At 41.9% G+C, this 14,489-nt stretch overlaps 2 protein-coding genes across 3 annotated transcripts in view; both read left to right on the plus strand.

Annotated features, from left to right (window-relative positions):
• Positions 1-14,489, plus strand: part of mcat (malonyl CoA:ACP acyltransferase (mitochondrial)) — a 93,390-nt gene that overhangs the window by 38,692 nt on the left and 40,209 nt on the right. The gene's annotated exons all lie outside the window — the stretch shown is intronic.
• The window catches only part of LOC125460689 (synapsin-3-like), a 272,555-nt gene continuing 269,950 nt past the window's right edge, over positions 11,885-14,489 (plus strand). The window contains exon 1 of the mRNA XM_059652410.1: positions 11,885-12,022. The gene's annotated coding sequence lies outside the window, so the exon portion shown is untranslated. The remainder of the gene's footprint in view (positions 12,023-14,489) is intronic.

Raw genomic sequence — 14,489 nt, forward strand, 5'->3', positions numbered from 1 at the left:
ACCCATCAAAGCAATTCATGATTTTGAACACCTCCATCAAACCTCTCCTTAAACTTCTCTGTTGTAGGAAAAACAATCTCCACATTCTCCATCCTGTCCACTTAATTGGAGACACTTATCCCAGGTGCCCAATCCAATAAATCTATTCTGTATTCTTGTACTATTGCACAGCTTGCAGAACAAACAGGCTGTGTATCTTTAAAACCATTAGATGACATCGTAGCAATATAATGCCCCAGTATTGTGTCCTTATTTTACCTTCCTTGTGTGGTGCATTGGAATCAGCCATGCCTGTTATTACAGTCACGTAAAATAGCCATAATATCAGTAAGCAAAGAATCCAAATCAGCTGTAAGTTTCAGAATTTATAACAGTACAAGTAGTTAGTATTTTACCTAGCTTCAGGACATCAGTCTGAACCAGAACTCTATCCTTGTGATAAATGTCACATGGAGTCATAGAGGCATACAGCATGGAAACAGACCGTACTGTCCAACTTGTCCGCACCAACCAGGCATCTTAACTTGACCTAGGTCCAATTTGCCAGCATTTGGCTCCTATCTCTCTAAATCCTTCTTATTCATTTGCCCATCCAGATCCCTTTTAAATGTTGTCATTGTACCAGCCTCCACCACTTCTCGGGTAGCTCATTCCACCTTCTATGCGAAAAAGTTATACCCAGGTCCTTTTTAAATCTTTCACCTCTGATCATAAACCTATGCCCTCTAGTTTTCGATTCCCCTATTCTGGGGAAAAGACTTTGGCCATTCATCCTATCCATGCCCTATACGAGTTTATAAGCCTCTATAAGATAACCCCTCAGCCACTGACGCTCCAGGGAAAAAAGGCTCAGCCTTTCTGTACAATTCAAACTGTGATCCAGGCATTTGAATGGATTTGACTTATTATTGTCACATGTACCAAGATACAGTAAAAAGTACTGTTTTGCGTGTTAACCGAACATATCATATTTTACTTAAGTACATCAAGGTATTAGAATAGAGTGCAGAATATAGTGTATCAGAGATAATAGGAACTGCAGATGCTGAAGAATCTGAGATAACAAGGTGTGGAGCTGGATGAACACAGCAGGCCAAGCAGCATCTTAGGAGCAGGAAAGCTGACATTTCAGGCCTAGACCCTTCATCAGAAATGGGGGAGCCTGCCTCTCTATTTATTTCAGAATCCCCTTCCAGTCCCCAATTTCTGAAGAAGGGTCCAAATCTGAAATGTCAGTTTTCCTGCTCCTCTGATGCTGCTTGGCCTGCTGTGTTCGTCCAACTCTATGCGTTGTTACTGCGGAATATAATGTGACAGCTACAGAGAAGGTGCACAGAAGGTTCAACTCTAATATGAGAGGTCTATTGCATAAATCTGATAACAGCAGGCAAGTTAACATAGGATAGCACTCAGATCATATCATACAGTCAATAGTGTGTGACCCAGGAAACCATGTCCCATTCCTTATTCAAATCCTTGATAGCCTTTCTCTAATGTGGAGGACAAAGGCCTAAGGAATTGTTAAGCCTGTGAAGATGGAGAGATTCTTTTATAAGATATGTTTTGATACTATTTAATTCAGGGTAGTTTGGAGTTGTGAAGAGAGATGTGTGGTCTGTATAAAATTCCATGTGAAAACATACCTGGATGGCATGGTTACCATGGGAATGGAGGAGGCCAGGGAGGGACATTCCAAGTGCAAGGTGCAAATTTTCATCTCTGAAACAAAGCCAAGAGTAGCTGTGGTAGCTGCAGATAGATGTCCTGGCTCAGAATTAATCTTTTCATGAGCGGAGAAAGCTTGGGATGGGGGGTTCTCTCAAAGGGAAAATATGCTGCAGCAGGGAAGGTGTGCTGTGATTCTTTGTACAACCATGCAGAATGTGGGAAGCAAGGTTTTGATCAGAGTTTGTCTATTTGGACACATTAAAGTCAGACCTCAAGGTGCCCCTTCAAACAATATTTATTTATATCGAATATAGTTGGATCTTGCAGTAAACAATCTTTCATCCTCAGCCTCTGTATTCATCCTTCTAATAGAGATGCTGTCAATGACTAATGAAGTCACAGCTACATTGCAGCATACTGGGGAGGTATTTCTCTGAAGCGAACACAATCTCTGGATGAAGCGGTACATCCCATGACAATCTAAAGGCAGTGGAAGGTTTGTTCTTCACTTACCAGGGAGAAAGGAAGCACAAAGGAGTAGGCCTGACAGCAGCTAGCTGGTTTGGGGCTTCTGCAGAAACTGAGGGAAATATCTTTCAACAATCCTAGAATCCCTACAATGTGGAAACAGGCCATTTGGCCCAACAAGTCCACCCTGCTCCTCCGAAGAGCATCCTACCCATTATCCTACCCCTGATTTCCCATGTCTTACCCACCTAACCTAAACATCCCTAGGCACTATGGGCAATCCTACACTGCACGTCTTTGGACCTTGGGAGGAAACTGGAGTACCCAGAGGAAACCCACGCAGACACAGAGAGAATGTGCAAACTCCACACAGTCGTCTGAGGCTGGAATCGAACCCAGGACCCTGGTGCTGTGAGGCAGCAGTGCTAACCGCTGAGCCTCTGTACCGCCTGTTACAGTAAAAGAGGTTGTAATTAACCTGTGTAATTTGGGAATGATGGTGGATTGTGTACCTTTAAGATTTTAAACCTCCCGACAGAAGACTGGAAAGTGTATACAGAAAGATCACTCTTCATTAGAGCTTGCCTTCTTCCTACAGATGTTGCTTGGGCTGCTAAGTTTCACTAGTAATTTGTTTTTGTTTCAGATCTCCAGCATCCACAGTTCTTTGTTTTATTTTAGTTTTTGAGGAGCAGTGTCTTTTTGATAATGGTTTAAGTATTCCAGTCTCCGGAATAATGGAGACCAGACATATGATGGGTAATATTTGCCAGGACCTTGTGGAGAGCTGTATCTTGGCTGTGTGGGACTCTCTGCAAATGCCTGTGATCCTGAACATCGGGCAGAGGCTTAGGCCAAATTACACATGGCTTCCCCAAATACCTACCAGGAAATTTTATACAGTTTAACACCTGGTTTAGTAGCTGACAAATTCCACAACCATCATTCCCACATCACCCATTCCAACCAGATGTGACTATTTCATTTGTCCGACCATTCACCCCAACTTGACATGAATATTTAGACCTGAAATAAAACTAAAAATGCTGGAAAACCTCAACAAGTCTGGCAGCATCTGTGGAGAGAATGCAAAGTTAACATACATGGGTGAAGGGAGGAGAGGGTCAAGAGTGTGGGTATTAGGATGTCAAGTGTGTTAGGGGCAGGTGGGTGGTATTGGTAGGATTCCAGGTGAATGATGCAGTTGAGGTGCCAGTGGATGGGGATTGGGTTACTGGTTGGCAGAAGGGAAGGTAGGTGGTTGAAAACTTAGGTTAGATTTGGAGTTGCAGTCTAAAGTAGGTTGTGGGATTGGGAGATATGGAGTCAGGTCAGGTTGGGACAGTGGTGAGGAGTCCCAACTTCACAGGACAAGGAGTGGTTTATGGGTGGCTGTGTCTGTGAGAATTGGAGGGAGTGGGAATGACAGGTCATTGAGTATCCGGTGAGGACAGAGGTGGGAGTGGGAGTGTCTGGTGGAACTGTAGGGGTGGGATGCGTAGGATTTTAATCTTTCCACTCTTTCCCAGCTAACTATAAGTAGGCCCAATCCATCTGAAGTCTCCAACATTTCAGCGTTGGGACATTTTTTGGAGGGTTCCTGAAGCTGGGACCAATGGAAGTTTGAACTTCCCAGACAATTCCCATGGAGTTAGCTGCCTTGGGATTTCCACATTGTCCCAATGTGCAACTCCAGTTTACAAGTCAGCAACTTCTGCCTTCCTTTCAGAAGGTCTGGGCTAATGTTAAATACACCACTCAAACATAAACATCAATTATATTCCATCAGGACTGGCAAATTGAACTCCCTTTTGTTGGATGTAAACCAATAAAGCAGGCTCATTTTCTTCTGCCGAACCTTCCTGAATCTTGCAGAAATAGACATTGGAATTGACATGGCCTCTGAGTATTCCAGGAAAGAGTATTAACTCTCAATGTAATGCACAGACCAAAATGTACCTCTAAGTGTTACAAGAACCAAAATTAAATTTCTATCTATTACTAGATTCAATATTATCCCACTGTGTATTGCAGGAGCAGCTACAGAATTTCACGCATACAAAAGATATTTGTCAGTGGACACGCAATCAATATGAAAGCCTGGTCTGCCATGGCTGGAGAGAATTAGAAACTGATTAGTGTTGAGTTGGAGATTGAGAGAACAACCTCACTGTGCTCTTCAGTGCTGGAATAACTCACAAATAGGTTAAAAGTAGCATCCCATTGGAAGACATCCTGTATGATTCCACTGAATGTGTAATTTTGAGATTGTGAAGTTACAGGATGCACGAAGCAGAACAATCTTGATATAGGCAAGATGCTGTGGCGATGGGGTTACTCTGACAACTGAAGATTGTAAAATACAAGCCTGTTGCCCTGACCTTTATTCTTGTTTTGAAATTGAAATTTGGTGATCTCAATTCTGCACCCTATTTGCATCCATGATTTAAATAGAACCTGCTCATAATCAGGGTTTTCAATCTTTATCTATCACCACTGAAGTACTATCAGAGCTAAATTATGGTCCAACAGTCACTCCAGATCTGTCCTTGTCTTGTTTAGAATCAGCAAAGCAAAACAACCCTGGATGAGAGATCACCAGCCTCGGTAATTTGCCAAGTTTTATTTTAGTTGTAGATTGGCGCTTGTGACTTCATAAGGTACATCGGCGTTGGCTGTTGTCCATTGTATCTTGTTATCAGTCAAGTCTATTTCAGAATCATTTCAATTACTCAAAATCTTCAGGGTAAACGGTGGCTCAGTGGTTAGCACTGCAGCCTCACAGTGCCAGGGACCCGGGTTCGATTCCACCCTCAGGGTAACTGTCAGTGTGGAGTTTGCACATTCTCCCCATGTCTGCGTTGGTTTCCTCCGGGTGCTCCAGTTTCCTCCCACAGTCCAAAGATGTGCAGGTTAGGTGGATTGGCCATGCTAAATTGCCCGTAGTGTTCAGGGATGTGTAGGTTATAGGAGGATGGGTCTGGGTGGGATGCTCCAAAGGGCGGTGTGGACTTGTTGGGCCGAAGGGCCTGTTTCTACACTGTAGAGAATCTAATCTAAATGTTGAGAGAAAAATTTCATCATGGTTGGGGATGAGTAGGGTAGGCTTGTAAGGGTTTGCATAGGATGCTGAAAGTTTTGCCTGAACAAATTCATCATTTTCATGATTCTACCACAATGGCAATAATTTGTGCTTATATAGAGCTTTTTACATACTGAATTATCCTAAGGCATTTCATAAGGGTGATGTCAAACAACATTTTGCCACTAAACCATACATAGAGGCGTAGCTCTGATGTTCAAATGTTTGACCACAGATGTAGGTTTTAATGAAGACCTTAAAGGAGTTAAGAACTGTAGAGAGATTTTGGGAGGGAATTCCAAAGCTGCAGGAATGGAAAGTCTAATTTTCTCAAAAAGTTGTCATGTTGGAGGAGATTGCAGAAATTGGGAGGAATAGTTAAGTTCACAAAAAGGAATAAATGAATTTTAAAATTGAGGTAACAAAACAAAAATTGCTGGTTAAACTCAACAGATCTGGCAGCAACTGTAGGGAGAAAGCAGAGTTAATGTTGCAAGTCTGGTGACTTTTCATCATCAGCTGAGGAGTTACCTGACTCAGTGTTAACTCTGTTTTCACTCCACACATGCTGCCAGACCTACTGAGTTTTGTTAGCAATTTCTATCTTTATTTCAGATCCCCGGCATCTGCAGTTCTTTGTTTTATCTTAAAACTGTAGTGTTGTTTAATTAGGAGCCACTGCGGGTCAGTAAGCACAAATATGCACTAGATTGATGTGAGGTGGACACAGACAACAGACGTTTTGATAATAGCATATTTATGGAGGGTAAAATGTAGAAGTTTGACTGGGGATGCACTAAAATTGTTGTATCTGGAGTGAATAAAAATTTGGAGGATGGTTTCAGTAGAAGAAGAGGCAGTAATAGAATCAGGCAATGTTGTAGAAATGGAAATGGGTACCTTAATGACAGTACTGATTAAGTGTTTGGAAGTTCATCTCAGAATCACGTATCACACTGAAGTTGTGAACAGTTCAGTTCAGCCTCAAAGGATAGGAGGACAGAATCAATTGCTAGGGAACAGAGTTCATTAGTGGGAATGAAGGTAATGGCATTGATTCTCCCAATGTCCAAGTGGAGCATAGCTGTGATCATTTAGCGCCGGATGGTAGATAAGGGGTGAGTCAATTTAGACGGTGTGCTCAGGTCAAGAGAGGTCAGAATAATATAATTAAACTCTGCTCCAGCAGAGATAAGATGATCAGGGTTTGATAATCTGCAGCAGGATGTTTGTGAAAACTTTATAATGTTAGTAAAAAAAAATTACAAATCCACTGTTACTTAACTGACTGAGCAGATCCAATCAAAAAAGATGCCAAGGTCACACCAATCTGCAATGCACTAAATCTGCACAGAATCATTTTCATTTTAGTGATCCGGTTAGTATTGTTTGCGGTCAGGTTTGCAGATTGAACCAACTCCAGAGGAAGACAGCCCACATCTTAACTGTGGGTGAGCTGTACTCAGAAATATTGTGACTGGGGATGCGGAGTATTAGGTCTCTCTATCAGTGGCCATCCCAGAATCCACAAAAAGATCACTGGAGGCTTGTGGTGTATAGGGAATCAGGAAAACTCTGGACTGTTTCAGGGGAGGCTTTCCCCAGAATCCCATCCTACACATCTCCGCCTGCCTGTTGTCACAGCCTGTAAACTGTGGATTTCCTGCCTTTCACTGCCTCAACTGGCAAGCTGAGGGACCCATATGCCTGCATGTAAATTAGGTTCAAACCTTAATGTGGTTTGGATCCCTCATGGGTGAGTATATTGGGAAGAACATACACTCTGCATTCTGTCTGCCACCTCATTCTTTTTTTCTCTGTGGCACTGGTAAGGGATATGGTGTCGTGCATTGTCTGGACTACTAAACTAGAACCCCCAGGGTAATGTTCTGGGCACATAGGTTTGAATCTCATCATGGCAAATGAAGAAATTTAAATTCAATAAAAATTCGGGAATTAAAAGCTAAAGTGGCCCTAGCAGATCACTTTGATCTGGGGTGGTTAGGGATAAGCAATAAATGCTAACACAGTCAGGGTGGCCACATCCAAAGTTTGAATTAAAAAAAAGTAAAAGTAAGCCTGGTTTGAGTCTTTTGAACCTAAGGGGTGTGAATTCAAAATAACAGTGTGATTTTGAGTGTTACTTACGTGTAACAAATGGACTGAGAAGAAAACTGATTTCAATAATTTTGGTCACCAAAATGTTACAGATAGATGATTTGATCTTGTCAATTACTCAATACTTTTGGGACAACTGGAACTTGAACAGCACTGCCGAAACAAAATAATTAAGCTGTCCACTCGAAGTAAGAACAAAACTTGGGATTAACAAGAATTGAGATTAAAAGATGGGGAAGGTTAAAGGACCAAATAGTTTTATTGAAGAAATATGCTCTAGCTGGAAGTTTTTAAAAAGCCACAATGTACTTGGTTCACAATGAACATAATAAATGTTTTATTATAATATTCAGAACTAGTTGATGGATTGTTTTGAGTAAAGTATGTTAATCAGAAATTGGTGAAGCTTCTGATATTGATATCACCAAAAGTGACTGTGAAGTTCAGCTACAAAAAAATCTGTGGATCTATTGCCCGATGAAGTGAGTGCGAATTTCCAAATTGACTTATCTGAGTATAATATTAAGAGGGATTGCTCTGCTAGAGTGATTGAGATTCTATTAGTTTTTAACATTGCACACATATATATTTGAATGAAAGTTTCACTTTGCTTGTACTGTGGTGAATATACCATGATGTTCACCAAAGCCCAGTATGGATATTACAGAAATAAAATTGGCAAATGTATTCTAACCATTGCCCTTTATGAGTCTTGAGATGTTTGCTAATATTATAGTAAATCTTGCCTTTCAAGATGAGTCAGTCACACTCCATATTGTTGAGGTGACATGGCTTTGAATAATTTAGTGTTAAAAGTGTTGACTTTACAAATCCGTCATCTGAGGATTCTGAGAGGTGTGGTGTTGTCATGGTAACACATCTTGTAAGCTATGTTACCATGTTAAGAAACTGAGATAGGTGCATTGATGCCATTTATTAATACACTGACAAGATTGATCATGTGTGAACATAAATTTACCAAGTTCAAGAATCTGATTAAAATTAGTTTCATTAATGTGACTGTTACATCAGAAGTTTATTAAACAATTCAGGAAGTAGGTGCATTAAAGTGATCTTTCAGACCAACTGCTTCAGAAATCCAAACTGGGTTAGTGTGAATTTGTGAAGGTAGAATATACAAGAAGCTACTGTGACTTAGTCACAGTAAGAGCTACAAATGTGGGAAATGCAAACTAGCAGGTGTGAATGTAGAAGATGTGAATTGGTGATGTTGGTAAGCATCAATCCAGTTTCTGTTTTCTCACAATAATGAACTGTCTTGACCAATGTGAAGAATGGCTTTCTCTTTAACAGCGACCTTCAAACATTATTCATCCTTTTGCAGTTCTCAGTAGGGTTGACCATTGCCATTCACCTCTAATGCTTCTCCTCCATTGTGCAGCTGTACTGTGTACTGGGCTTGCTTTCCTATCTGTTCAAATGCATACAGTGCACTTGTTCCATCTCATGCATTGCCATCTCTCGACAGTGCACTGCACCCTTCCAAGGATCTATCCCTGACACCCTCCTCTTTGTTATCTACATGCCACAATCTGATAATCAGATGGGTGCACATTCAATTAGAGGATACTAATTTGAGTTAAAAGGATCTAAAGTAGGTGGATTGGAATTAAAGGTTGCCAAGTAACACAATTAATGAACATTGGGAAGCCTTCAAGGAGGAGTTAGTTTCTATACACGGAAACAGAAAATTTACAACATAGAATTATGTCACTTCAACCATCATGCTTGCTGGCCAACAACAGTTACCCAGGCTAACCATACTTTCCCTTCCTTGTTATTTCATACTGTAGATTATGGCACTTCAAGTGCATATCCAAGTTTTTTTTAAATGTGTTGAATGTCTCTGCCTCAACTACACTAGTCACTCAAACTCTGAACTTGGATTTAAGCAACCACAGGACTTCCTGCATGGCTTATAATGCAGGGCAGATGAGGCATGCTGGGTTTCTCAAAAGACACCGAAATTGGAAGCAACATGTCTCATTATCCCCTCATTTGCTCAAAAAAGTCTTTTACTCTGATTATTTAGGTTTTGTATGATCACTTTTCATAAAACATTTAACACTTTATTCTGAATCAAGTTCCCACTCTCACCAAATCTCTGTTGCCACTTTGCATAGCAAGGTACACCTAGCTCTGTGCTCACATTGTACATGTAAAAATGCCATATAATCGGGAATTAAATAAATGTCAAGAAACTGTTCTAGTGCTGATGGCCAGAACATCAGAACAATTCCCCTGCTTGTCTTCTCAAAATGCCGTTGAAATTTTTATGGGGTTCATCTGAACAGGTATATAAGCCTTTGACTTAGTGTTTCATTTAAAATACTATATTCCCTCAATTTTGCTCTAAAATATCATCTTAAATTATATGCTGCAATTTAGAATGGGATTTAAATATGCATCCTTTTGAGTCAGAAGCAGCAAGTCTGAAAACTGACTCATAATGGAGGACTGTGAATAGCTTTGTAAAGGCCATGTCTTTTATTTCCTCTAATTGTGGACTGAAATGAGAAAAGAAAGAATTGAAAACCGAGGATTGCAGGAGGATTACTGTGTGTTTTAAAATCAAATAACCTGATACACATTGTAAGCACCATTTAAACGGGTGCTTTTTCAAAAAGTGGGTAAAGTGTGCTTGCAGATATACTGGAACTGAGGGGTTATGTACAGATAGAGCATTCATTGATACAAGTAGCTGTTTCGTCTGTGGTCTAGTAACCAGTCATCGATGACAAGGATTTCTGCTTATGCAACTATGTGATTGGTTCTCAGGTAGTTGAACAACTTGAAGCTGGGAACAAGATATGGAGAAATCACTGGATCTCCACTAGCTCAGGAGTTCTGTCTGTTCTCTGCAATAACAGCCACTTCAAGCCTATAGAAAATCAGTTTATCTTTCATTCGGTAATTGATAAGTCAGAGATCTTTTATCAGTTAACCAGCCACCCTGTGCTTCTTGTAAGCCAGTGGACAGAGAAGGATGATCAACTAGCAGAATTCTGACCAACACAAGAGTCATAAGAATCATTTCAGAAACCGTTGAACTGCCTTTGCAGTCTTTCCCTCCATCCTCAGCACCCATTTCCCCTCAGTCTGTGTGTGTTAGGAGAGGTTTAAAAATGATTAAAGTTTTAATTGGAGTTATATGCTAATGGTTCATAATTGTTTACTTGTTAATACAGTCTAATTACTTGTAATATCCAGCAATCTTTATTATGTACTGAAGCCTTATCTGTGCTTTAATTCAATCTGAGGCTGAAATTTAGGTAAATTGCAGAATCTTTGCACACTTAAAAATAATTTAACTTGTGGTAACCCTGGGAATAGCCTGATTTCATCCTGATGACAAAGTTGTGACAACCCTAATTTCCAATGTGCTACACCAGTGAGTCATGACATTGTGAACTTATGGCAATAATCAGTCTGAGTATTAATTGGCACTATTGGAATGTGTAATATGATGACAAATGCTGTGAATATTAGTATTATCATTGGGAGAGAGTAAACAATTGAATTTGGGCTACATGAACAGTGACAGTAAAGAAACCATTGTCATTTGCATAATTTCCTCTTGCATCAAAAACTGCTTTATATCAATGAACTGTTTTAAAATGAAGTCAATGTTTTCAGATAGATTGACTCATAAATAGCACAGTAAATGGGCCGAGATCTTAATTACAGTAGAACAATATATATACAATAAGCATTGGAAAAGTTGGAATAGAAATGAATTCTAAGTCATCAAATGTGATATTGTGGCAGAATGCAAAGGGGACATTTATTAAACGCTCATAAAATGACCAACACTAACAGTATTGAAGGATTAGGAAAAACACAGCTTGTCTGTATGGTGTGATAGCACGGTGTAGAGCTGGATGAACACAGCAGGTCAAGCAGCATCAGAAGAGCAGGAAGGGTCCAAAGGGTCTAGGCCTGAAACGCCAGCCTTCGTACTCCTCTGATGCTGCTTGGCCTACTGTGTTCATCCAGCTCTACACCTTGTTATCTCAGATTCTCCAGCATCTGCAGTTCCTACTATCCCTTGTCTGTATTGTGCAGCAGATTGTAATTTCCAAACAGAAAAATGGTGGGTGATTGAAGTAGAAACTGGACAATAGGATTAGTCACCTGGGAAACGAATAAAACAGAAACATTTAAAATGAGGAAACCTGTAATAAATCTGTGACCTTCTGTGTTTTTAAACGACTAATACTGCAAAAGGAAATGATAGTTAACCTGTTTTTCTCACAGCCCAGCTGCAGGTGCCAGTTCACATTACTGGACAGCAAGGGAGAAGATAATATGTTCATGCTTTGCTTTCAGTAGTTAAATAATTGCTACTGAGACCCATGCAAATACCCATGTTGTCTTCCTGCATAATACACGACTGTCTAGTATCTAATGCGACTATGGAGAGGGAAGCATAATTTAATTCAGTACATGTTGCAATTGGCCAATAGGCTGAAAGGGAGGGGAAGAATGAAGTCACTCTGCAGACTCCCAGTTTGCACTGGGGTTTGTGGGATGGGGGTGTAGTGCTGGGAGAGAGTGACTAACAGTGTGTAAGACCTCGGAGAGAGAGCAGCACAGTAGGAGGGTCCCCTGCACTTAGTCCTGTTACAGTACACAGACCGGCACAGGGATACTAGTGCCGAAAAGGTGAGAGATGAAGAGAAAGTAGAAATATGAGAGACAGTCTTTCAGCATCATAGGACGTGGCTGGAGGTTTTTTTTGATTTCGAAGTTATTGTGTGTGCTGCTGTAAATGAAACCTATTTATTTGCCTTGGGAGTGTTTTTTAAACCTTACAGTATATGTTAAATGACATGAAAGTATGTTGTATCCTGCAATCTAATTTTGCGCACTGCATAGTATACAACATTTTCACCAAGATTTCGATTTTCATGAGATTCCTGTCTGCGATGGATGTGTTTGTTATTTTTAAAACTATGTATAAGCGAATGGTGGTGACCTGACTGAAAGAAAGGCTAATACTGCTTGTTATTAGAGATGTGGGCAGGAAGCTGTCTAGTTTATGAAATAATTTGGTGGCGGAGGTTGGAAACAAGCTGTGATTGTTTTACTAGCGGTGGTTCCACAATCGTACTTATTGCTGCTGAACATATAATGTCAGAGAGAGTACTAGGAGAGAAGATTGAGCGGTGTGCTTTATTTGTGCGTGTGTGTGGAGCGGCTGTAGTATGTCTGCCTTGCTGGTCCTTGTCAAACATTGTAATCTATACGGGGCTGAACATGACAATTTGCTGGGATTAATGAGATGCGGCAACATTGCTCTGCAGAGCGAGGACAGCATGAAACCTCAATCTCCCACCACAAACACACACACAAAAGTTTTGAGAATATTTTACTTTTTTGTGGGCACTGTGCAAGAACCAATGCTAATGATTTGAAGGAATCCCCATTTGTTTTTTATTTGGAAGATTGTCTTTGTTCAGTTGTCCTGCCCCATGTATTAACAACCTGTTCGAGTTCCTCAGGTTGAGAAATAGCCAGTGAGTGGTGTTGATCCAGTGAGGACTGTACTCCTGGAAATGATGCCCATTGATGCAGTGCCCCAGCCATGATCAGCAATAGCTCAAATTTGTGGATCTCCTCCGTGTTTTGTGGGAATGAAGGAGATGTCAAAGATCTGTCAATGGTTTTAGTTGACAGGTTGTGATCAGCCACGCTAAGGGGTGACAGAATCTGAAACCGACACTGAGGAAGCTGGAGAAATTCCGCAGGTCTGGCAGCATCTGTGGAGTGAGAGACAGAGTTAATGTTTCCATTCTTGTGAATACAGATGCTGCCCAGAGGTGCTGACTTTCTCCATGATGGTTTTGAATTCCCAGGATCCAGCAGTGTTTTGGTTTTGGGCCAAGGAGTTCAGTCCGAATACTCACAGCTGATTGTTGACCAATGTCTGTTGGTGAAGAAGTGTGGATGCCTTTCAGACAGGTCCAGGATCTGGCTCCAACACCAAGTTGGGGCTGGAGTCACTGCTTGGCTTCACACATGAGGGGGGCACTTGGCTGAGGTGTAGGGAGGCTGCTACAATAGCCAGAAGCTGTTAGCATCAGGAGAAACTCCAAGGGGCTTCAAATTCTAATCCTGGCAAAACATTTTTTTTAATGAAATTCTTGAATATTTGCTTAACATTGCTAGTTTGATAAAAAGGAAACAACACAAAAGATTTAGCTTTCAGTTGATCCTCTTTGTATTCAGGACACACTGCATTTTTGTCCCCCTACAACCACACATCAACGAATACCAGTCACGGTCGGACATAGAGCAGTTTTTTCGCCACCTTCGCCTCCATGCCTACTTCTTCAACCGGGAACCTAACCCTCCTTCCACTGACCCCTTCACCCGCTTCCAACACAAGTCCTCCTCCTGGACACCACCCCCAGGCCTCCTACCCTCCCTCGACCTCTTCATCTCCAACTGCCGTCGAGACATCAACCGCCTCAACCTCTCCACCCCTCTCACCCACTCCAACCTCTCCCCCGCAGAACGGGCTGCCCTCCGCTCCCTCCGCTCCAACCCCAACCTCACCATCAAACCCGCAGACAAGGGTGGCGCAGTGGTAGTATGGCGCACTGACCTCTACATCGCCGAGGCCAGACGCCAACTCTCCGACACCACCTCCTACCACCTCCTCGATCATGACCCCACACCTGAGCACCAAACCATCATCTCCAACACCATTCATGACCTCATCACCTCAGGGGACCTCCCACCCACAGCCTCCAACCTCATTGTTCCCCAACCCCGCACGGCCCGTTTCTATCTCCTTCCCAAAATCCACAAACCTGCCTGCCCTGGTCGACCCATCGTCTCAGCTTGCTCCTGCCCCACCGAACTCATCTCCACCTATCTGGACTCCATTTTCTCCCCTTTGGTCCAGGAACTCCCCACCTATGTCCGTGACACCACCCACGCCCTCCACCTCCTCCAGGACTTCCAATTCCCTGGCCCCCAACACCTCATATTCACCATGGACGTCCAGTCCCTGTACACCTGCATTCCGCATGGAGATGGCCTCAAGGCCCTCCGCTTCTTCCTGTCCCGCAGGCCCGACCAGGCCCCCTCCACCGACACTCTCATCCGCCTAGCTGAACTCGTC

The sequence above is a fragment of the Stegostoma tigrinum genome, chromosome 18, assembly GCF_030684315.1.
Source record: "Stegostoma tigrinum isolate sSteTig4 chromosome 18, sSteTig4.hap1, whole genome shotgun sequence".
In the NCBI taxonomy this organism is placed as follows: domain Eukaryota; kingdom Metazoa; phylum Chordata; class Chondrichthyes; order Orectolobiformes; family Stegostomatidae; genus Stegostoma; species Stegostoma tigrinum.